This window comes from Chiloscyllium plagiosum, unplaced genomic scaffold (genome assembly GCF_037043375.1).
Source record: "Chiloscyllium plagiosum isolate Xiang-an unplaced genomic scaffold, Cpla_swu_hap1 HiC_scaffold_11, whole genome shotgun sequence".
Classification (NCBI taxonomy): Eukaryota; Metazoa; Chordata; class Chondrichthyes; order Orectolobiformes; family Hemiscylliidae; genus Chiloscyllium; species Chiloscyllium plagiosum.
The window spans coordinates 60,065,852-60,090,669 of record NW_028270149.1 but is presented as its reverse complement, the minus strand read 5'-3'; the positions used below and the strand labels follow the sequence as shown (position 1 = coordinate 60,090,669).

Here is a 24,818-nt window from a genome sequence, read left to right as displayed (position 1 = left end):
ATCTAGAATGAGCTTAACTGTGGCTCAATAGTTGCGTCACAATCTATCTACGAATAGTAATAATTAATGTTCCAGTCTGCTTTGTGCTGATATAAGGGATTCAAGCTGATGAAAGCACTCAGCTGTACCTCATGTTTTAATCAACTCTCTGACAGCCCTTCCTGCATAAAGCACACTAGAGTGGTCATTATAACCATATTTAACCATCGGTCAAGTGTGTGAAGATATTATGATAATACTCAACATTTAAAAGATTAATATCAAGAAATGAATATTTAAATCCATACCTATGTTCCCAAACATTTAATCTTGTGAATCTAGTCGTAAGGTGTCCTACAATTTTTGCTGAAGGGCAGTTTAACTTAGTAAAGAGTACTGATGGTACTCTGATATTGTACTGGATTCAAGAACAGACAGTCTTAAATAGCACAATAATTTTCTTATTTTTCTGCATGATAGATAGGAATTGTAAACCCAATGATAAGCTGGACAAAATAGGATAAATGGAGATCTGAGTAGATTAGCATACGGTCCGTTTATAACTGCAGATTCCTGCACGATTTCAGGGATATGTTTGCTGCTCTTTTCCATCAATCAAGTTATTGCTGCTTTCCCCCTTTGTGTTCTCTCCTCATACACATTCATATCAGAATTCCTGAAGAAGTGTCAAATTGGACTCAATACTGACTTTCTTTCTCTCTACATAGATGTTGTCTGACATGCTGAGTTTCTCCAGCTCTTTGTTTTCATTTCAGTATTTAATGCTCCCCTCTGCCTGGGCTAGTCTGGACACAACCGGGCATTATCTGAAGTCTGCAGTTGACTGAAGGTTCAGGTCACTACTGGCATTTAGCCAGAGGTGACTGAGGGAATGACCACATGGAAAGTCTGGAAAGCAAAGCCTGAAGTGGGCTTCTTGGGACAACCCATTTATAGTTAGTGTCTGATCAATGAGCTCAGGATCAGAAAGAGTGGGAGCTGCAGAAATACACTCTTATTCTGCCTCCAATTGCAAACCCACCTCCCAAGTATATAACTTCCATCTGACCTTCTGTAACTATGGGTCTGGAGTCTCTCGTTGGCATTGGGCCGCTGGTGGGTACAAAGCAGCAGCTGCCTCTACCTCCCAGCGGCACTAATAGCAACAGGACTGCTGGGCCTCTGTTTGTCCACCAGTGTCTGAAGACCAGGATTTCTGGTCCCTCTGGGCCTCTAACCCAGGCGAGATCTAATGCTTGCTGTTTTAATAAAAAACAAAGAACAAAGAAAATGTACAGCCCAGGAACAGGCCCTTCGGCCCTCCAAGCCTGAACCATTCAAATGTACTGTCTAAACCTGTTGATCAATTCCTAAGCATTTGTATCCCTCTACTCCCCACTTACTCATGCATCTGTCCAGGCGCATCTTAAATGAATCTACCATGCTTGCCTCTACCACCTCTGCTGGCAACGCGTTCCAAACGCCCACCACTCAGGATCAGAAAGAGTGGGAGCTCTTGTGGTAGGCTTTCCCCAGCAAAGCTGATGGAGGGCTTCTGCCTGATCTCCAATCACTAGTTAAGACCCACATTGCAAGCAGTAACTTCTGCCTGTTAAGTCTGTTTGGTATATCGTGAAAGGATGGGGATAAACAGATAGAGGCAGTCTGGGTTTCTAGCTCATGAAAAAGAGAGCTAAGTGGTGACTTAAATGAAGCCTTTAAAATTAAGGTTTTAGCTGTTACAGGGAAAAGATAAGGAAGTGGAATTAAGGGTTATCAGATTGGCAATGATCTCATTGAATGGTGGAGCAGACTCAATGAGCTCAATAACATTGCTGCTTTTACACCTTATGGTCTTATGATTGAATGAGTGCTTTCCCTATGGGTAACTCCATAACTAGAGGGCATCAAGACAAGATAGATTTGATTTTGTTTACTCGTGGAACCCTGGCATTGCTGACAAGGCCAGCATTTATTGCTTACCCTTAGTTGCCCTTGAGAAGATGGTGGTGAGCTGCCTTCTTGAATGGCTTTAGTTGACGTGTTGTAGACTGATCCATAATGCCTTAGGATTTTGACCCAGCAACAATGAAGACATGGCAATATATTTCCGAGACAGAATGGTGAGTGGCTTGGAGGGGAACTTGAAGGTGGTGATGTTCCTATGGATCAGCTGCTCTTGTCCTTCTAGATGGAAGTGGTCATGGGTTTGGAAGATGCTGTCGAAGGATCTTTGGTGAATTGCTGTCGTGCATCTTATAGAGAGTACAAATTACTGCTACTGAGCATTGGTGGTGCTAATCAAGCGGGCTGTTTTGTCCTAAATGGTGTCAAGCATCTGAGTGTTGGAGCTTTATTCATCCAGACAAGTGGAGAGTATTCCATCACACTCCTGACTTGTGCCTTGTAGACTGCAGACAGCCTTTGGGGCTTACAGAGGTGAGTTACTCTACAATGGGGGACTCAGTAATGGTAACACCATTGAATGTCAAGGTACGATGGTGAGATTGATTCTTATTGGAGATGATTATTGCCTGGCATTTGTGTGGCATGAACGTTAATTGCCACTTGTCAGCCTGAATATTGTCTAGATCTTGTTGCATTTAAACATGGACTGCTTCACTATCTGAGGAGCTGAGCAAGTGGTGCTGAACATTGTGCAATCATCAATGAACATCCCCACTTCTAACCTAATGATGGAAGGACGGGCATCGATGAAGCAGCTGAAGATGGATGGATCTAGGACACTACCCTGAGAAACGTCTGCAGAGATGTCCTGGAGCTGAGATGACTGACCTCCAACAACCAGAGCAATCTTCCTGTGTGCCAGGTATGACTCTAACCAGACAGTTTGAATTCTGATACCCGTTAATTGTTTTGCGAGGACACCTTGATACCAATCTCGATCAAATGTGACATTGATTTCAAGAGCTGTCACTCTCACCTCAACTCTAGAATTCAGCTCTTTTGTCCATGTTTGAACCATGTAGTAAGGTCAGGAGCTGAGTGGCCCTGGCAGAGCTCAAACTGGGTGTCACTGAGCAGATTATTGCTGAGTAGGTGCTGCTTGATAGCACTGTTGATGATACTTTCCATCACTTTAATGATTACTTCTATCAATAAAGAAATTCTATTGGGAATTTAGGAAAAAAACCTCTTTACCCAGAGAAGAGTTAAGACTGTGGAATATTGTGACTATAGTGAAGTAACTCAAATGAACAGTGTAGATTCATTTAAGGGGAAGCCAGACAAGCATATCAGGAAGAAGGGTTTCGAGAGTTATGATGATGCTTTCAGATAAGAGAACACAGGAAGATGATCAGGTGGAGCACTAAACATGAACTGCTTAGGTTCAATTACTTGTTTCTGTATTATATATCCTATATAATCCTATGTGATAAATAACAGTTGAAAGTTACCCTCCAAGTCATGTATTGTACTGTCTTGAAAATACATTACTTATGCTTCATTGTTGCTGGGTTAACATCTGAATTCCCTTTCTTACAGGGCTGCAGTAGGTCAAAATGACGACTCACCACCACCTTCTATAGGGCAACTGAGGAAGAGCAATAAATGTTTATCTCGTAAGCATCATCCACATACCACGAACAAATGAAGATATTCTGGACATAATTACACAAATTAAGTATACTGCTCAAAGCAATTGTCCTTGTGAATGTTAGATACTTTGTGTTATATGACATGGGAATGGAAATCAGGCCACAAATAACTTTATCAATAGCTTCAGATGTATGCAAATTCAAAACTAAGTTGATGAAAGACGTTGACCTCCACATGCTCCACTCAGTGTCGCTCAAAATGGTTGGCGCCTTTAAGAGTGTTCTTCGTCCAGGTCATGTTGTCTAGGCCAAGCGATTTCCACATATTGGTGGGCATATTGCCTTTGTTCAGGGAGGTTTTCAGGGTGTCCTTATTGTGCATCCTCTGCCCTCAGTGATCAATTACATTGCGGAGCTTGGATTAGAGTGTTTGTTTTGGGAATTTTGTGTCCTCTGTGATAGATACAGGAATTACAAGGCTATTGAGAAATTCAGTTTATAATGGAGAAAGTAGAGTCAGATCTTTTATCTTGACAGACTAATGATGCTTGCTGTTATCTACTGATAAATGATACAGCAACTTCACAGCAAGAAGCAGAGCAGCAGTTAAATGCTAGTATCTAGAAGTATCTGTCCATGTTGCCATTAGCTTCACGGATGCAGCATTTCCCTGTATGCCTCACTATTGGCATATGTTGAATGCTGTAGCAATGCATTTATATAGTAGATATGAACTAAACCCACCAAAATATTTAGTGAGTAATTAGCAGAAAAAGTATCATTTCGTTTAAACAGTGTGATAGTGTTAATCACTATGTTTCAACATTTGAAATGAGAGTTAATGATGAGAAAAGTGGAGTTTCATTCTTTCTAGTCATGCTCTGTTTTAGGAGATTATAAAACATGTCAGTTTTGTTTTTAAATCCTTTCCATTTGCCTTTTTTTATCCTCCCTCTCTCAACACAATCATTCTCTCTCTCTCTCTTTTGTATTTCTGCGCCTGACTTGTCATTGAGTTCACAAACTTTAATTCACACTCCAGGTTCTTCCACTGTTTATCTCCAAATCCTTAAACCTGACTGGTTAAAATAGCATTCTTTTGATGGCCCTATTCATTCAAATTTTGGATGCCCTACTATTCTCTTTGCAAAACAACACTGAATGCTGCCCACAACTGTTTCAGGAAATATGTTTTCAGCCGAAGGGTGCAAGAGCAAGACTAACGAAAGGCAGATATCAATAGATCCTCTTCTACAGTCAAATCTGGTCCAATTTCGATACTCTACTCTGGAAAGTTAAGAAAGTAATATCCAAGCTTTTCCAGTGTTCAGCAATTTGTAGTGTTCCAATGAATTAAAAATGAACACATAGACAAATCATTTAGTAAAGTCATAATTCTATAATTAAATCTTCATTTATTTGTATACAAACAGAAGTTGCTGGCAAAGCTCAGCAGGTCTGGCAGCATCTGTGAAGAGAAATCAAAGTTAACATTTCAGGTCTCCGAGCGGGTTCTGAGGGAGGGTTGCCGGATCTGAAATATTAACTCTGATTTCTTCACAGATGCTGTCAGACCTGCTGAGCTTTTCCAGCAACTTCTGTTTTTGCTTCTGATGTACAGTATCTGCAGTTCTTTTGGTTTTTCCTCATTATTCTTTAATGTCTATTAAAAAGTTTCAAACTTAGTCAACTGTACACAGTTTCTGAAAACAAACAACCAGATAAAATCTAACGAAGTAATAAAGATGTCATTACCAATTTAACTGATGTGGTCTTGAGTTAGTTCAGCAAATTATGCACTGTAGAAACATTTAAAAGATGGTGGCACGAAATAGATTGGTATGGTGACCCAACATTATGTTGGCTTACCTTGTTTCCTTGGGCTACTGATTGTGTGCCCCATGTGGAATTTCTCAATGATATGGGAGTATGCAGCTGCTTGCCCAGAATAAAAATGCTGAATTGGCATTATCCTGATGCTACACAGTTCAATGAGCTATTGTGATGCCAGGATGCCAAGTGTGGCCATTACCAGATCCTGGCAACTTCTGCATTATGCAGTCCTGAAAAGAGAACAATATAAATGGCAACCAGCTTGCCTGGCCCTTAAGTTAAACTTGCAAATTTTTTTTCTCAAATTAGAAAGTTGCGTTTTGTTATATCTTCTCACAGGGATATCAGAAGATTTGTCCATACAAAGATTGCAACAGGTGGCAATGGCTGCTGCTTGCCAGGATGAAGAACAACAGAGTTTGTGAAGAGGGAAAGCTCTGTTCTGCCCCGCTGTCTGTCAACTTCAAGCCAAACTTCTTCAACTGTGACAGTGGGCAGCTTGACAAGCCAACAACTGCACCCAACATCTCTATGTAATATTACCTCACTGCGATCTTGTATGCTGTGATCATCATCATCAGAGTCCTCTACTGTATGACTTGTCTGGCCACCTCACCTTTAGGTGAGGTAGAATATTAATGCTTTTATCTCGCGGCCTGGCTGCAGGCCATTCATGCCCTGTGACACTCTGTGTGCTGATCCTGAGCCTCCAAAGTGTGTGTCATGGCAGTAACTGGGCTCGTGGCTCCACATGTTGGACTGTCCCAAATTGAGATTCATGTGATTGGGCAGGCAGCAGTTCTTGGGTATCTGAAACTCAACTTGGTCTGAGGGAACAGGACTGGGGTGGAAAATATGACAAACATCTTCACAGCATCAGGACGATTTGCCTTTCATGACAGACAGCAGGATGAGGGCGACTCAGGATACACGAGCAATCATAAAAACAGGAACATATCATCATCATCATCATCCTCATCCTCAATGTACTCAGCCACACTGAATGCATTCAGCTCATGGCATTTAAAAAAAACTCTACTCTTCCAAAGAATGCAGTATGCATCAGGTAAGTACATCAAATTCACCCAACTCCATATATTTCTATGGTGAGCATCTGGGTGAGATACTGGTATAATGCTGTTTCTCGAAGAGTTATTCTCAAATAGTAACTTCCGAATTTCCCTGTTTAGCAATGCAGTCACAGTTAGTTGATGTATGATTTCCACAGAAATAACTAAGTGCTGCTAGCTTTACCATTAATTCTACCACACACCCAGGTCCAATGATTCAGCATGGTATTCTGAGGTAAGACTATTTCGACATTGTACTATTAAAGAATACAGAATTTTACTGAATAACTTGTGAGAACTGTATAATTCAATACAAATATGAAATGTATTATGCTGAAAATTACTTAATTTGCATGAATCATAGCATGGCATTTCATTAGTTACATGTAGCCTTTTCTGAAGAAACAGAATACACACCTCTGCTATGCTTATTGTTCATTTATAAAACAGAAAAGGATGCATGCTTTTTTATTGCTTTTAATAACAATTTTATGAGTATGAAATAGGATTTAAGTGTTTATATTGGGTCTGTCCCATAAATCTCAGCAATATGTCTTTTTAAAAATGAAAAGTTTTATGGATCTCAAGACATAAACATGTAGATTTCCTGGGACATATAAAAATAGAAAGCAAATTGTAGCTGTACATGTTGCAAACAAAGCCTCCCTCCTTCCTGGACAAGAATGCATTCTGGTATTTTGTTTGATGTGTGTGTGTATATTTAGAAAATCAAACATGTCCTGCCCAGGGGGCTCCAGGTGTAGCTTTTACTCTGGCTTTCTCACCAGCTCCTGCCTGCAAATAAAGTATTTGCATCAAGCTGAACCAATAGAGTTACAATTCCTTTTATAACCGAAGGCTAGATATGCAAATTTTGATCAGATATAAATTGTGACAGAGGCAAGGACTTAAATTATTAAGTTAAGAAATATAACCTTACTGCATGTCAAGGTAATCATGCAATTATGGTCATTTCACTTCAGCAACTCATCATTTTTAAGGACCAGTCTGATGATTCTATGACAGTGTCCATTGTCAGCACACATCTTTCTCAACAGTTGTGAAATGCATGGTATAATGCAATTGTACAGAAATGTATCTGTACTAAGCACAGTTTATTAAATGGAAAGTTATGTTCAGAGGAAATTGTATGGAACCCATGGAATTACTTTTAGGCAGTGATGTGCACCGTGCTAAGAAATTGTCAGATTTTTTACTAGCGTACACCTTAATGTCTGATTAATGTGCAACTTCCTTCTTACAGAGAAAACCATTAAAAGTGTGGTGCTGACATTTACTGATATTGTGGCGTATTGTTTAAAAAGGAAAATGCTCTTCAAATATTATGTGGGAAATCTTTCCCTCTCACGTACCTCTCTACCTTTTGCTCCAACAGCACAGCATCCACATGCCCGGTAGACTGCAGTCTAGAAATGATGCAACCTGAGAGTGTCATTTGCGAGGCCAGTTTCAAGAACTTATCAAACAATTCTGCAAAAGCAATTAGTATGTTGACCCATTCACAGTTTGATAAACACCCTCTTAGGCAGCAACTAAAATCTTTTTGGTCTCCCCTTGATAATATAACATCCAGCCATTCAGGCACAAGGGTACTTTTCATGGGGTAAGGAAGACAGATGAACAGTACAATTCTTCACAAATAGATGGTGTCATACAGAAATGGATCCTCATCTTACAATTTTTCATGCAAAATCAGCAACAAGATTCTGAGTAGATGGGAGTCTTCTAATCAGCATTTTCATGACAGACACAGTCCTTCTCTGAAAAACTGGCTTGCCATCTTTTTGTACTGTAATACCACCTGGATGATTTTGACAGCTCACAATACTAGTAATACCAGAGTTTGCTAACAAATTGCATGTGTTTGTCATATTTCTTCTGAGCACTGCCATCTGCCAGGAGTGGTATTTCATGGTTCTTCACCCTGGCTCCTGCCAAGGAATCATCTGGCAGTATCTAATGCTGCACAAAAAAGGGATTACAGAAGAAATACAACTGAGAATATTGATAATTTTCAGTAACTGGTGAAGAATGAAGATGAATGAGGCAGCGGAAGGAAAAGCAATTAGTTCACCAGTCTTTACAGCTGTGTTCTTGGATTGGCTCCCCTGGCCTTTTATAACCAGCACACACACCCAAAAGGAAACCAAATGCATTGTTTTCAAATGGCAATTATGTTTTTGTAAATGCCCAAAATCTCCCATTTCAATATTGAACGAGTGGTTTGCTGCACCGATTTCTTAATGTCATTCTCAGTAGATCCCTTTTTGTTTGTAAAACTTAATAGAAAGAAAATATGAATATTTAAAATGCTGTGATTTTATTTGATTAGATGCATGACAAAAATGGTCAATTTCTCTCACTGTAGACCTTAAAGCAATGACAGGGAGCTGATGACTTTGTGGTATTATCACTAGACTATTAATCCAGAAATCCAGGGAACATTCTGGGGATCCGGGTTCAAATCCTACTATGGCAGATTGTGGAATTTGAATTCAACAACATTCTGGAATTAAGAGTCTAATGCTAACAGTAGTCAATTGTAGGAAAAGCCTATTTAGTTCAATAATGTTCTGTTAGGAAAGGAAACTGATGTATTTACCTGATCTGGCCTACAGACAACTTCAGCCCTACAGCAATGTAGCTGATTCTTAACTCCCTCTGAGGGAAAATTGCTGGCATGGCCATTGATGAGCACAGCTCATGAATTAATGACAATAAAACTGACACACTGCTGTTTAAAATAGCTTTTCTTTATCTCATATGCAGTACCAACATTAAAATCCTTGATCTATCCTACACCCCCACCCCCACCTCATGTACCTCCATCTACTGTTTCAATAACACATTAGAAACACACTTCTTGGGTGATGCTGCAGGAGCTGTGCAGCAGCCCTCCCTTCTGTTTCCACTTGCTTTCCTTGTCATTGATGACTAGTAAACATCGCATTTGAATAGACTGAGAGAATTGGACTGAATGAGAATGTTCATCAGGGCTGAAATGTTCTAGTGATCCCTTCAGATCCCTGCATCTTCCTGAAATGTTCTGTAAATTTTCTGAGCAGAAAATACCGTCAATCTACTAACACTGTTACGTTGTTTTATTTTTTGAAAATAGGAGCAATTGTTGCTCTGTAAATGTACATTTAGGGCACCCCAATTACAACTGCACTGCAGGCCAATTACCAAGAAACAACTCTGTCCTTCAGCCACATTGAGAGCTATGAGATATACATTCAATGAAGTGTCAGCAGTCTGGATCCAAAAGAATGATCAGTTATGGAACTCAGAAGACGTGATGTGGTGGCAGCAGGTGTCCATGAGTAAGCCTCAAATAGTTGAAATGAATTTCATGTTGAGTTAGATGACAAAAAAAAAGATCATACAGAAAAGCTAAGTGGATCATGCAAAAACAAAATGACCACCACTGCAAAAATGAGCACATACCTTTGGCGCACAACAAATTGTCTTGCAGGCATTTGAGAAGTGTACACAAAAAGTCAAACTCCCATTTAAATAGCTGGGAGATAGGTAAGTGACATCACAGTAAAAACCCAAACAAAGCTCTGTCTGCAGACGTGTGCTGAATTTTTCAAAGTCATGTCATTGGATCCACTGATGTGAATTTCAAAGCCTAAGGCGGGAAGCAGGTAAGCCTATTGCTAATTTCTTTAAGACTGAATGATACACAGTCAGAAAATGGAAAATTTAAGGAATCAAATGAAAGGCATTATCATACACAGGGCTCTGCATCCTTAAATATATAAAAAAAGGATTTGATTAGCAAGGGCAAGTTTGCAATTTCACACATAGCAGACACTACAAGAGTATGAATCATGTAACTGATCACAAAATGTTAGCATCCAGGTCACTGGGAAGGCAAACAGGTTGTGCACATTTGCAAAAAGGGAACAAATGTAGGAAAGTTTTGCCATACCTGTAGAAGGCATGACTGAAACTTTGCTTGGAATACTATTCTCTGTCTCCTTACAATAGGAGGAATAAACTTACATTGGAAATAATTCAAAGGTTCCCTAGGCTGATTCTTGGGATGAAGGGACTGTTTTATGAGGAAAGATTGAACTAGTTGGTCCCATACTCAGTGGAGTTTAGAAGAATGAGTGATAATCTTATTGAAGCAGAGGATTCTGAGGGGATTTGATCAGATTGATACTTAGAGGATGTCACCTCTTTTGTGGAGAATATGGTACTTGAGGCGTAATTTAAAATTAAGGGATCTCCCATTGAGTAATTTCTTCTCTCTGAGATCGTTCATCTTTGGAGTTCTCATCCACAGAGGTCGGTATAGGTTGGGACACTGAATGTATTCATGGTTGAGTTAGATAGATATTTGACTGACAAGGCTGTCAGGAGCTATAGGGGCTAGGCATGAAAGTGGGTTGAGGCTACAATCATGGCCATGATCATTTTGAATGAAGGAACAGGCTCTATGGGCCCATTCCAGCTCCACTTCAGCTCGTGTGGGAATTAAACCCATGATGTTGGCTTCACTCTGCATAGCAAACTAGCCATCTAGCCAACTGAGCTAACCAACTCCTAGTCACATAAGTACAAACTGAACTAAAAGGCGAGTTTGAGTTAGAGATCCAAGAGATAGAAGTAATGAAAGAATTAACCAGAGTTTCAGAGTCAAAATATTATGTAAATTTCATCATGGTGAATGGGATGTTGAATGGATAGCTAAGATTTTGCCTGGATCCTAAAAATACCAAACCAAACACTGAAGAATAATCACTACCCTATCATAAGGCTGGGAGAGGTTGCACTCACATTTGCAGAGGCAAAAGCTTTCAACAAACCTGATGCCAGAAATGGCAACTAGAACAGGACATCTGACAAAACATTTTCATTGTGACTGCTGACAACATTCGACACACTCATTCGCCAATATAAGCTCCCGCGCCCACCTTTTGAGGTCAAAAGGTGAGCCAGGATGTGTTCCAGCAGAAAATAAATTAAACAGTCAGAAGCTAACACAGCTGATGATATAACCAGAAAAGGCTGTGATCAAGCTAAATGCAGACAAATGCATTGCAAAGAATACCAATCCTTTGGAATAATGTATACATCTGACAGATTCAAGTTCAAAATCTCACGAGTATCTCAGAAATGGAAGCTTAAAATGAAGAGAAAAAGTCGAAGTTTCCTTGGTTTGCTCCAATACAAGTTCTTTCACACCTCACATTAGAACACAGAAAAAATGCACACGGGCTAATTTAAAAAAAGTTTAGTCCCAGTGGCTAGACCACATGTGAGCAAACTCAAAGGAATACCATATAAGAACATACGGCTTCCACACTGCAACAAGCAGAAAACTCTCTGCAAGTAGATGCTTCTACAGAAAGACTGAAAGCAGCTTTATTGCAAGAAGGAAAATTGGAATGATTTGCATCCTATGTTCAGCTGCCAGCTGAAACCAGAGATGCCAACATTGGAAAGGAGCTTCAGACACTAGTGTGAGAATATCAGAAATTTCATAATTAGCTCTGTAGGACAAAGTTCACAGTGACAGTTATCATCCTCCACTGGAGAAAATCTACAAGAAAAACATGTAGAGCACTAGGAAAACTGCAGAAGTTCCTCAGAGACTTCAGAGTTAGAAGTTCACTCTAACCACAAGCCAGGAAAAGTACCATTGCCAGCTGATATCTACAGGACAAACAAGACAAGATCCAGGTGCAAAGACTGTATAGATCCATCATGTAGTCAATTTCAAACAGCTGAAATTGAGTCTAATTAGAGATGAGATCAGCAAAATTGAAAAGTTGCAGATGTTTTCTCAGCAAGTGTTCCCGACAGGGATGGTTTGATAAGATACAGAAAGTACAAGCAATGTCAGTTCAGTCTATCAGAGGAGACACCTCTCTAGAAGACAGTGTTCTGTTAGCCTGATCTAGAATAATGATGCCCAGACTAAACGTTGTCAGAAGATACGAAAGGCATGTGGGAATAAGGAATTGTGAGCTCAAAGCCAAAACAATGCGTTTAGTAAAGGCACTTACAAATACATCGAAAGAATGATATCTAAATTTAATGTGAACCAGAAATATATAGATACACATCAGAAAATGATAATAGCTATTCAGGTACCACCAAGACCATGGCATACAGTTAAAGTGAAGTGGCATTTCATAGTTGGAGACAACTACTAAAAATTCTCTTTTATCTAAGAGGCAAAAGGTTTGAAGGCTACACCATGATCTCAGCAGTACAAATTATGTTTGCTGAACAAGGGATTCCTTGAAGAGTAACACATGACAATAGAATCCAATTCAACTTGAGAAATTCAGGAATTTACTGACCAGTGTGATTTCAACATGGGTTTATAGAAAGGCATGTCCAGATGGTCAAGACAAACCTCATGAAATAGTGAGCCACAAATGAAGATCCAGAGGATGTCTTTTTGTCACTTTGATCTACACCCCTCAAGGCTGACAAGAAATCATCTGTAGATCTGTTAGATGGAAGGGAGTAGAAGGCAACCCTGTCAAGAAAGTGCATTCCTCCAAGTAAGCAGGAGGATAGGCAGATTGCAGAAGGTCAACAAGCTTGCTATCTTCCTGCCTGAGCTGTAAAAAAGACAAACAATACATGTACATGATCCAATCAGGAAAACCTGGGACCCGCCATTATTTTAGTGAAGTTTGAGACTATAAAAGACAGAAGCCAGTATACAGATAAAAAAAGAGAGTTCATAATCAATCCGCACCTGAGCTGGAAATGCAACATGATTTATGAGCAAGATATATCAACAACATCAAGTGGTTCAAGGTCAATAATATCACCAATAAGTGGCACCACTTTAGTGACATCAAGCACAACTTACACAATACTAAGCAATAGTTACATCATCTTTGCAGCATGCCAAATCACTACTGACAGTGATGAAAGCCACGTCTAATAGATGAAGACACAACGTTGTACAAACTAAACGACACCATGAATAATATTGAGAAAAGGAAATAAACTTCTGCTGATTTTTTCTCTTTTTAGATTAATGGCAGGCAGTGGGGGTGAACATACAGCTTTAATGGAGACTTGTTGCTTCAGCTTACCCATATCAACCATACAAGCTAACAATATCATATGATATTGCATTGCTTTCTGTGATGACATTGTTGTGATGATGGATCAAAACCCCAAAGTATTGATGGATATGTTGAACTATTAACTCCAACTTGTTTTCTTTTAAAGAGAACTGCTACAGTCAAAATATGACAATGGAAGTAAATTCAGTGACTGTCTAGCAGAACCCTGTGCAGATCCATGGAATATCCATACTTCAGAGAGTCAGGGATAATTCTAACAGAAAAGCTGAAAAAGAACAGAAGTCAGACTGCCCACACCTCTCTCAGCAGAAAGCCATCTCAAACAGTCATGTTTGTGTTTTACACTTCCAGGGACATAGAAAAGAAAGAAACACAACAAATTTCCACCCTGGATTGTGTATGTTAGTGGCCTGATGTACCAGTGTGTGGACTAGTGTCTGTGAAGGTCAGTTTTACAGCAGCCACTTAACACGCTGGTATACCAGTTAAAAAAGGAAAGGATATTTTTTCACTCCAAGTATTAGCCAGCCACTGTCAAAAGGAACTAGGGAAAAGAATGCCAATCAACCTGCAAAATCAAGAATTTCAAAACTGAATGCTCAACTATCTATGTCCATGTTACTGGTGCCATCCAACATAACAGCTGCAATGTTCTACTATCTACTGTTCACACAGAGATTCATCTGTATACCCTTACCTTTTAGATTTTTTGGACTCATTTCTTATTACTAATCTGTATATGGTTCAATATTATTTATTCTTCTGTTTAGTAACTAATAAACCCACATTTTTGTTAAGTCAAGAAATTGGCTCCTTGTAAAATATAAAGTTAGTTTGAGTTTGGGGAAAAGCCAACAATAAAGAAAGGGATTCTTATTAAATTAAGCTTGCTATGACCAAACAAGGATGCAAGCAGATAAAGAAGTGGAGGTAGTTCCTCCTTCTTCACCCAGGAGCCTAAGAAATTGAAATATTCCTTCTGGATCTCTAACAAATTGGGGAACCTCACCTAGGAACTGTTTATACCAACATAAATCAGCATAAACAAATTTAAATAATTATTTTCAACATACTAATAAATACACTATCAATAGTTTTAATTAATTCTTAAGATATGCAGATTAATTCGAAAAGTACATTCTTAATGAGTTTTTAAAAAATTAATGACTGAAACACTTGTATTGATCTAGAGTCATTATATTTTTGTTAAAGAAAGAGGGATGTTACAGATAACTTGTCTGGAGACATTTTTATACATATCTGGAACCAGTGGGACTTGAATACAGCCTCCTCACCTTAGAGATAGGGACAATACAACTCTGCAACAAGGGCTCCACAAGATGGATGTTATGCTGTCACAAAATTTGCAAAGAAATAAGAACTAATTGTTATTAACAGCTACATCCAGAATGCCACAGTTACAGCAGCACTGTAGGCAGGCACTGAACAACAACATATGCAGTGCTGAAAGAAATACATTCAGTGAAGCTCCAACACAGAATTTAAAAATATGATTATTTTAAATTTACAGGAACCAGAAGACATGACTGATCATCTCATAGAATTATGAGATTTCCATTTCTGCTTACTACAGGAAAACATTACATATGGTGGTTACAGACTAACATTTAAATAAAAGCTAATACAAGCAAAGTCATATTTTTCTTGCATATTTGTATTTTAATTCCAACAAATGTTCTCCAAAGTCTTCATGTTTTCCCACAATGGTGACATTTATTTAATGCATTACATACAACGGTGCACTCCAAACCCTCAACTGTCAGGTAACTGAATACGAAAGCAGCAGTATGTAGCAGATTACTGAGGTAATCAAAAGGGGCTGCCTTTGAGTTTCGTAAGGGAAGTACAGAGTGGGGGTTTGGGGACAGCATTCCAGACTTTCAATAAGAGCACTCCAGCAGCACAGGGGTATGGCACGGAGCAAAAAGATGCAAAGGAGCCCTAATTCGGAAAACCCCTGCTCTGAAAGATATAGCGTATGGATGGGAGGTGGGGGTAGGGTGGGGGGAAGAAAGTGTGTTTGAGGTGGTAGTGGCAGAGATTTGATTATTAGTATTGACCCAAAAAAAAAGAGATGAAACAGTAATGAAGGAGGTAATGTGTGTTAATGTGAAACGGATTCGGAATTGTGCTAGATGAACATTTTAGAATTGATACACTTGTGAAACTTTTCAAAAAAGGAGCCTTGCACCACCCCCTCCACACCACCCCCACCCCACCCAACCCCCAATTGCAAGCAAATAATTCACTGATGATTTTAGTACAATGTGAATCCTGACTAAGATTTTCTCCTCCTTACTTTTGTGACATATTTTGTAGGAGTATCCTGGCTCGAAAACAAACCACACTACTACTTATTTGCACATCAGTGTCTTTCTTTGCCCTGCAATACATTTTCACACACCTTATGGCAGATGAAGCAATGTAATGTCCTGAGTGACATTCAACACAGTCAGTGTCGACTTAAAATAGATTAATCAAAATTACACTAACCTTTCTTTCCGGGGGGGAAATGAGGTAAGGATTAATATTTCTCTTGTGACTAAAATCAAGAGCTTTTCTTAAATCTTAAAGTTAGTTGTTCATTGGGCAAAATAAGCACAAGAACATTGTTTCTCTCTTTCTGTAACAATGCCTGATTGCTTATCAGTCACAAATTCCTAGTCATTTCTTTCAACGTGCTTTTTTTAAAACTCACTTTCCCTGTTAAAGTACCGATCTGAAATATCCAAATCTCTCTACTGGATTTCCAATTCCTTCCCCTCGCTTCCTGCTTCCCTATCTGCTCCTCAGTGTGCCTCTCCTTCCCTTTTTCATTGTGATACATCATTCCTTATATTGTCTTTTCTTCCACCTCCCACAGACACTTGAAACCAGCCTTAATATCATGATTGACTGTCCTTGGGTGCAGGCCCAGACATTATAGACTGGCAAGTGAGCCTGTACTTGACCAAAAGTAAGGAGGAAAACATTGGAAGGGAGTGAGGTCAAATATTTGGGTTGTAGTACATCTTGAGACTGACCACGTGGTCATTGTACACCGCTACAATCCTCAAGTCCAGCCACACCTGAAAGGTGCTGCAATCTTTCAGCATCTGCAGTCCTCACTTTCTCCCTGCAATATACATTGCTCTGTTATAGCTTGGACTGGGAGAGAAGATACAAGGAGATTGTACTGGGAAGGAGGATTTTCAAGGTTGGGAAAGAGTTTTAATAGAGAAGGCAGGATCACCTCATCCACTCAAATCCCACCACCATCATCACAAATGCACAAGAAAAACTCTACATCATCTACAAGTTACATGAGTGCAACTCGATAAGAATTCTTTGGCAGCACCTTCTAAACCTGTGACTCGATGGGGCATAATGGCCTGCTTCCCCACTGTAGGGATTCTATGATTCTATAACACTTCCTCCAAACAGAGGCCTCTAGGCTGCCTGGATCACTGGTCCCCTGGGCTACAGGCAAATTCCTTTAATTGCAAATAGCAAGGCTTTTATATGTCTCAATTGGTTCCAAACTCAGCTCCACTAAACTGGCCAGTGTCTCTTGATGTTGAAAAATGGAGGCTCATTTACTTCCTGCAGCTTTCACAGACATGGAAATTCCAGCTCTTTTCTCAATAAAATGGTGTATCTCGAGTTGAATATATCTTCTGAAGGTTGGCAAATAATATGTCAGATTTACAGACCACCCATACTAGACTGTCAGTTATAGAACAAAAAACAGTATAGCGGATGAACAGGCCCTTCGGCCCATGATGTTGTGCTGAACATGATGCCAAATTAAACTAATCCCTTCTGCCTGCCCTTGGTCCACATCCCTCCATTCTTTTCACATTCATGTGCTTATCTAAAAGTCCCTTAAATGCCCAATCGTATCTGCCTCCACCACCATCCCTAGCAACATTTTCCAGACTCCTACCATTCTGTAAAAAAAAAAAATGCCCCTCACATCTCCTTTGAACTTTCCCCCCTTAACCTTAAAAGAATGACACCTAGTTTTAGACATTTCAATTCTGGCAAAAAGGTTCTGACTGTCAACCCGATGTATGCACCTCAAATTTTATCAAGTCTCTCCTCAGCCTCCACAACTCCAGAGAAAACAACCTGAGTTTTTCTAGCCTCTCCTTATAGCTCATACCCTCTATCCAAGCAGCATTCCAGTAAACCTCTTCTGCACCCTCTCCAAAGCCTCCACATCCTTCTTGTAATGTGGCGACCAGAGTTGAATGCAATACTCTAAGTATGGCCTAACCAAAGCCTTTATAAAGCTGCAACATGAAATCTTGACTCTTGTACTCAATTCCCAAACCAATAAAGGCAAGCATGCCGTACGCCTTCTTTACCAATCTATCTGCTTGCATGACCATTTTCAGGAAGCTATGGACTTGAACCTCAAGATCCCTCCAGACCTCAATGCTATTTAGATCCTGCCATTAACTGTGTATTTTTCCTGAACATTTGATCTCCCAAAGTGCAGCACCTCACACTTAGCATGGATTAAACTCCATCTGCCATTTATCTGTCCATTTCTGCAACTGATCTATATCCCGCTGTATTCTTAGTCTGAAATGTATACATTGCATAAATTGCATTTAGATGTATCAATGCAGCAAACTGTTAATTGGCAGACTTCACCAGTTTTGATTTCAAAATTAATTCATATTAAGTAGTAAGTGCAAATGATCAATTTCCCAGCTACTAAAGTGGAAAGTGGTACTTTCCATATACAATAGTAATGCATCTCTTCCTTTGTATAGTTTGTACTCCTAACAGATGAAGGATAATGGTATTTTCTTACACCTAATGGGATGGCCAACTAGCTACATTGTTCCTGTTAACTTATGCTCTGAAGACTGGGAGAAAAACATGAGATGTATACTTTACAATATTGGATCTAAGAGCACCCGAGATGCAGGATCTTGATTGTGGTGTGATTTGCCTATTGGAAAAGATACTACCATCACTGTAAGTTACTGAGGCATTTCATTAACCTACTATTGCAGGGATCCTTTCATTGCCTATTCAGCACATTATTTGACATTTTATAATTCGCACCAATTCTGAATGAATCTCTTTTTCAGTGGAAACAGGCCTATGACTGAATTTAATAGTTTTGGCTGTGGCTGCATCCATAGGCCGGAAAGCTGGGAGCAACTCCGTGGTTGCAATTACACATTTCCTGACAGAATTCATCGGGCAGTTAACTGCCTGCCATTGGACCCTCTAAGAGTGAAGGTTTCACCTCCAATAACTCCTGGTCAATCATATGGTCAGCAGCTCTCGAGGCCCATCAGTGCGACTCGGCGTGTAGCCACTGCTGGGACTACAGAGGGCCCCAGACCGGTGACAATGGAGGAGACCTTGGAGTACAAATAAGTTGGTCAGTTCACCAAGGACAGTCAGACTGTCTTCCGCCTATACAGTAATGGGTCATTGTGTAGGATGCTGGGGGAGGGGGTCCTTTCCATGGGGCAGATGTTCTTGATATCAGAGAACTCCTCCATGAGCCAGAAAGTACCCAGCCACGAATGCCCCATGAACAACTACCACAATAGGTTGCCCTTTTACTTGGTACCCTCCTCATGTGGCACATGCCATCCCCTTCCTTGATGGAATTCCAGTGGCGGTGGGAAAAATACTCTTTAATGGTCATTTATTTAACAATTTATGGGCTTCAATTTGCCCCGAGGCAGGAAATCCACCCTATACATTGCTTAAATCAACACAGCCAGGAAGGCACCAGGCTTTCTACCTCCCACCTTCTTTCACAACATTATGGGCAAAAATCCAGCCCCTTCCCAGGTGGAAGATGGGGAGTTAAGCACTGCCCTATGCAACTCCAAAACATTAGAAATTGGGTAACTGGTGCAATAGGTGGTGAGATTCAAAAGATTGAGACAGACGTAAGTATAGCAATAATCTGCACCCGGGAACACTTGACCACGACAACTGGTGCTCGAGCTGCAATAATATCCTTAGCTTTGAAAAGCACAAATGCATGTTGTTAATAAAATAGTTCACTTACTGTCAGAACTGTAAAATACTCACAGTAGAGACAACAATTAATCTTAGTCAGTGCCAAACCTCATTTACTAGAACATTCTTTCATTATTGCTTATTGCTAATTGTTTTCAATTCCCAGTTCTTTTCAAGAGCACTTCATTCATTATAGTATAAATCTGATGCCACCTCTTGTTATTTGTCCCTGCCTAGTCCCCCCACATAGCATGTATATTCAAGAAAATATCCCAGTTTTTTTTAAAAAAAGCTGACTGTGATCTTGTCAACTTCTCCATTGTTTCATAAAGAAAACAGTCACTCAGAGTTTAGGATGTTCCTGGATTAATTTCCAAACAATGTCTAAACATTAATCTAGAAAGCTCACAAGTGACAGTTGTGCAAAATCAAAATCTCTAGGGACTGCATGACACTATCAGGATCCTTACAAACAGTTACACAATAGTAGCTTGCAAACACATAACTATTTTAGCGTAGGAAAACATCACAAAATACTTTCAAGGGGAATATCAGAGATAAAAATACACCAAATGTTTCTAGTGGATATCCAGAGCACTGGGTCACAGTGATAGGCCTTAATGAGACCCTTAAAAAAAGTAAGGAAGGTGGAAAAGAGACAGTGTTCAGTGAGTGAGTTTCAGAGCATGGGGTCTAACTATCTTAAGCAACTGTCACCAAAAGTTGGCAAAGGAAGGGACAGATGCAATGGAGGAGGCTGGATGGAGTTAAGAAATAGGGATGGTTAGACACAAAGAATGAATCTTGAATGAACCTGCAAGGACCTAAAACTTAGGTCTTAAAAAGGTGCATGGGTCAAGAGGCTGTGAGAATGGATTATCTCAAAGTATCATCAGCTCGTCTTCAGCACATTTGGTTGAAGAATCCTGGAAACTATGCAAACTTAAACCTTAATGCAGAATTTCCAAGGAAATTTAAAGTTATTATGAGTATGCCGCTACCTAAACAGGACCACCTCTGGGATTTCTTAGAATATATAGAATTTGGACTGGACTTTGTACCAAACAAGCTGACAAACATTTTTGCAAGAGAATTGAGACAATGTGAACCATCCTCAATGTTATTTTGAGGTCTTTTGATAAAAGCCTTGCTGCTATGACTTTGGGGCCTGGTCCACAGAAATCATTGAACTCCTTCAAAAAGTCTGCTGAGAAACAAACAATCCACCACCAGACCGTATGTGGGAAGAAAGAAGCTATTAAATTCTAGGAACAGTGCAAAAATAAAATTCAACAGTAAAGAGGCTTGTTTTTCATAATTATTACTGGAGCCACTTTGATCACGCTTACACAAAAACAACCTTGGTTTCAAAAAAAGCTCATTCTCCCTTTGATACAGAATGTTTATGGATATTTTCTGCATCCATGATCAAAGAAGCAGGTCAAACTATGTTTCCTTGCGTTGTTAATCAATTTGAAATTTATGAGGGGCTGAAATATGCACAACATACATCAGCCATTACACAGCCTGATATACAGTTTCAGGATCAAATAAAGGGAACTAATGCACTGGCAGTTCCACTGTTACTTTGCAGTTACTTTAAATAAACTGGATGCACTGATTTTCAGCACCAAATATCACTGCAAAGATATGGTTCAAGTTTCTTGTTATGCACTCAAACTAATATGGAATAACAAGAAAGGTAAATGTAAAAATTGCACAGCTTGTTAAATGATGCATTGTGTCCAAAGGCTATTTAATTTGGGAACTTACAGGTTGCAAATCAATTTTTACAAATTATGTTTGGTTTGAGTTATCCTGATCACTATACAAATCACAGCTTCCTGCTATTTCTAATGTGTTTTTACTAGATTGCTTTACTAGATTGAATTTTTAATGCATTGCTATGAGCTATCCAAAATACGGTCCCAACACCAAAACACCACCTTCCTTCTCATTTTTGCTTTCCAGTTTCATCAACAAATGTGGCCCAGAGGTCCCTAGTTCTGTCTTATACAACTCCCATTCTGCTCCCACTCTGACCTATTAGTCTTTAGCTTCCAAAGTGTTTCAATCACGCTCAACAAAACCTTCAGGAACATTACCTTATCTTTGACCCTAACAGTAACTGTAGAGCTTAAGATCTTGGACTCGTCTTCTATTTTACTGACAACTGGGGCCCTAGTGACAGTTATATCTGGAGACAAAAGAACGTGGTTGGCATTTGAGGTGGGGACCTTTTGATGAACGCACAGCTGATAGAGAAAGGTGACACCCTTGGCCTGGTGTTGACCTTTTGTTTGTTCTCTAGTTATTGACACAGCTCTGGCTAGGATATTACACTTTAGTTCTCTCATTACTTGAGGAGGCTGTACATACTTATTGAGAGATTTGACAACCTTTAAAACTGACAGACAGTGATCGCAAGTTAAGTTGTCAGATGTACAATTCCACGCTAAAATAAAAGAACTGCAGATGCTGGAAATCTGAAACAAAAGACAGAAACTGCGAGAGAAACTCATGGGGTCTGGCAGCATCTGTGGAGAGAAAACCCAGTCAACGTCTCTTCAGACCTGGAAATTCTGAAATTGACATAAAGCATCAGACGAACCACAGATGAAAGGAGAAATGGGAGAAAAAAATAGTAGTGGTAGGAATAGAAATCTTCCATGAGGCAGGAACAAGCAGAAACAATGGGTGTCCCAGGTCCTCTTGCCTGGGAAGAAGACAGATGCAGGTCTATAGGGTTGGAGGGACTATGAGCTTGGGAGCCGTGTGAGGGAGGTGGGGGAGAAAAGATTCCCACACAGGATAAGATTAGTGACTGTCTGAAGAAGGGTCACTGGACCTAAAATAATGTTAACTCTGATTTCTCTCCACAGATGCTATCATACCTGCTGAGTTTTTTCCAGCAATTCCTGTAGTCCTGACAAAGGGTTACACCTGAAACATTGACGTCTCCACCTCCTGATGCTTCCTGGCTTGCTGTGTTCTTCCAGCCTCCCACCTGTCCACTTTGGATTCCAGCATCTGCAGTTTTTTTTGCCTCTTTGAACAACTCTCAGGCATTGGGTTTTACAAATCTCCTGCAATTTCAATTGCTCTTATTTTCAAACCTTTACCTATTGCACTGCCACAACTAGTTTTAATCCTCCCTCAAAGCCAAAGTGGACATTCTGCTCTGTTGTCAGCGGTGAAGGTGGAAAGGTGCCATCTGCGTTCAATAAAACCAGAAGCTTTACTTCAAATATGGTATGTCTCTCTTCCCTACTGCTTTAAGAGTGAAAGGCAGTACTGAGCTAATGAAGAAGCATCATAATTTGAAATTTCATTTTGAATAATGATCATCCCCCCCCCCACCCCACCCCTCCCATCCCTTTGAAACATGTCTGCTTGCAATCTATCCAGGAATATACAATACCCATGGGGTCTAATCCTTTTCTATAAATAAACTGAAATAAAGTAGTATTTTTGTATTAAGAGGATCACCTAAAAAATACATAAGGGAATCATGATTTTTCTGCTGATGTGGACATTTGGTTGCTTAAGAGCGAAGACCTTTCAAATGTAAGTTTGAACTGAAGTCACACACCACTTAACTTTAAAAAACTATGTTTGCAACTCAGACCTCCACCATACTGGAGGCCCACCAAAAAGAATCTTGAAGAGGGATGGCCACTGACTGCAAAATCCATACTGAGCTGATTTTATTTTCTTGGAGATAAATCTCAAAGTCTGGATTTTGTTAGAGCGAGATGACTTTCTCCATGTAAATGAAATGGAGTTGGCAGCACAGAGGGACACCAATCCCTTGCTGCATGTTTAGCCCAATTGTTCATCACTAGGAAACTTTGCTGTATAATTCTGACCAGATGGGCCCTCAAAATAGTCAAAGTCACATTAAAAATCTGATGAAAGGCCAGCCACCTGAAATTTTAACTTTGTTTCACTCATGACAGATGTTGCCTGATCTGTGAGTGATTCCAGCATTTTCAGTTTCGATTTTTAGATTTTCAACATTAGCAGTATATCATCCTGTGCCCATGAAGTTTTTTATTGTGGCTAAATCTTAAGGTTATTTCCTTTAGATGGCAAATATATTAGACTTTTCTGATGAAATGAGCATCTTGTCTAGGTTACCAACAATTCACAGGATTCTATTGTACATTGCCTCTCTTACATCAGAATATTGGTTACAAAGGTATGTAACCATTTCTCTCTGTTAGTGCAGTGTTCATCCTGGTCTAACTCATGTAAAATTCCTAGATAATTTAATGGTTGAACACTCGGTTCTTAACTTGATTTTAAACTAGAGCTTTTGATTCCAAGTTGAAGATTGCTTACATATTCATCTTAATACTGACTACAGTGCAATGCAAATAGACTTTCCATATAGAGGTTAATCATTTGAACAGTTAAAGCATCTAAGGGATAATTTGCATAATATCTAGGTGTGAAAAGAATCAAATTGAAATGTTCAATATCTCCCGAAATATATCAAACATAAAGATTTTTCATTGTACGTAAAGTCAAGTGAAATTATGAACTTGATTATACTCGCCAGAATCAAAGCTGTTGTTCAACACTAAGATACCCTCGATTTATTGATGCTCTTAGGAGTTGAGGACTCAAAGTGACAACTTGGGATTTCCTCAAATTAGACAGACAATCAGAAGATAACCCTGCAGCTTGAAAGAAGTGGTAAGCTGGCATAGCAGCTGAGTGCAATAGACGTCATCCAAAATAAAACTGTACTCTCTCCAACTTTGTCAAACTTCAAAAGAAGCTGTCGCAGGAATACAATGTGGTAGGGCAGTGAGGAGGTCAACCTCTCTACAAGATGGTCTGCAGCTGCTGCAGAATCGAGCATGCCAGTACTCCTCCAAGCTTGCCTTAGGGGTGCTGGACCCCTGATCAGAGAGGAGAAAGTGAGGTCTGCAGATGCTGCAGAGGTCTGGACCCCTGATCAGCCATTTCCATGAACCTAAACTGTCTCTCACCAAATTGGCCTTACTAGGCCTTAAACTGGTTTGATTAAATCCAGCTCTTTGTGTGCAGTGATGTAGCTGCAATCTGACCAGTAGGAGGGAAACGGGTAACAAGAAACACAGTTTTCCCTGTGGAATGCTTGACCACACCATAAAAATAGAAAACCACCTTAAATGGGCTTGACTGTGTGCTTTTTTGTGTGTCACAAAAGCTACACAAATGACATCACAAATGTTCATATTCCTCATGCTAACCAAACCAACCCTGCTGCTTGCACAAAGTAGATAAACTGA

At 39.7% G+C, this 24,818-nt stretch overlaps 1 protein-coding gene and 1 long non-coding RNA gene across 6 annotated transcripts in view; one reads left to right on the top strand and one right to left on the bottom strand.

Moving 5' to 3' along the window:
• The window catches only part of LOC148148811 (uncharacterized), a 59,560-nt gene extending 53,802 nt beyond the window's left edge, over window positions 1-5,758 (top strand). Inside the window, exons 3-4 of one of the 2 annotated variants that reach the window (XR_015758671.1) lie at window positions 3,487-3,563; window positions 5,712-5,758. This is a non-coding gene — a long non-coding RNA (uncharacterized LOC148148811). Of the gene's footprint in view, window positions 1-3,486; window positions 5,252-5,711 lie in introns of those variants that run through there. The other variant, XR_015758670.1, reaches the window with a different exon arrangement.
• dacha (dachshund a) overlaps window positions 1-24,818 on the bottom strand; it is a 395,958-nt gene that overhangs the window by 107,743 nt on the left and 263,397 nt on the right. The window lies entirely within an intron of this gene.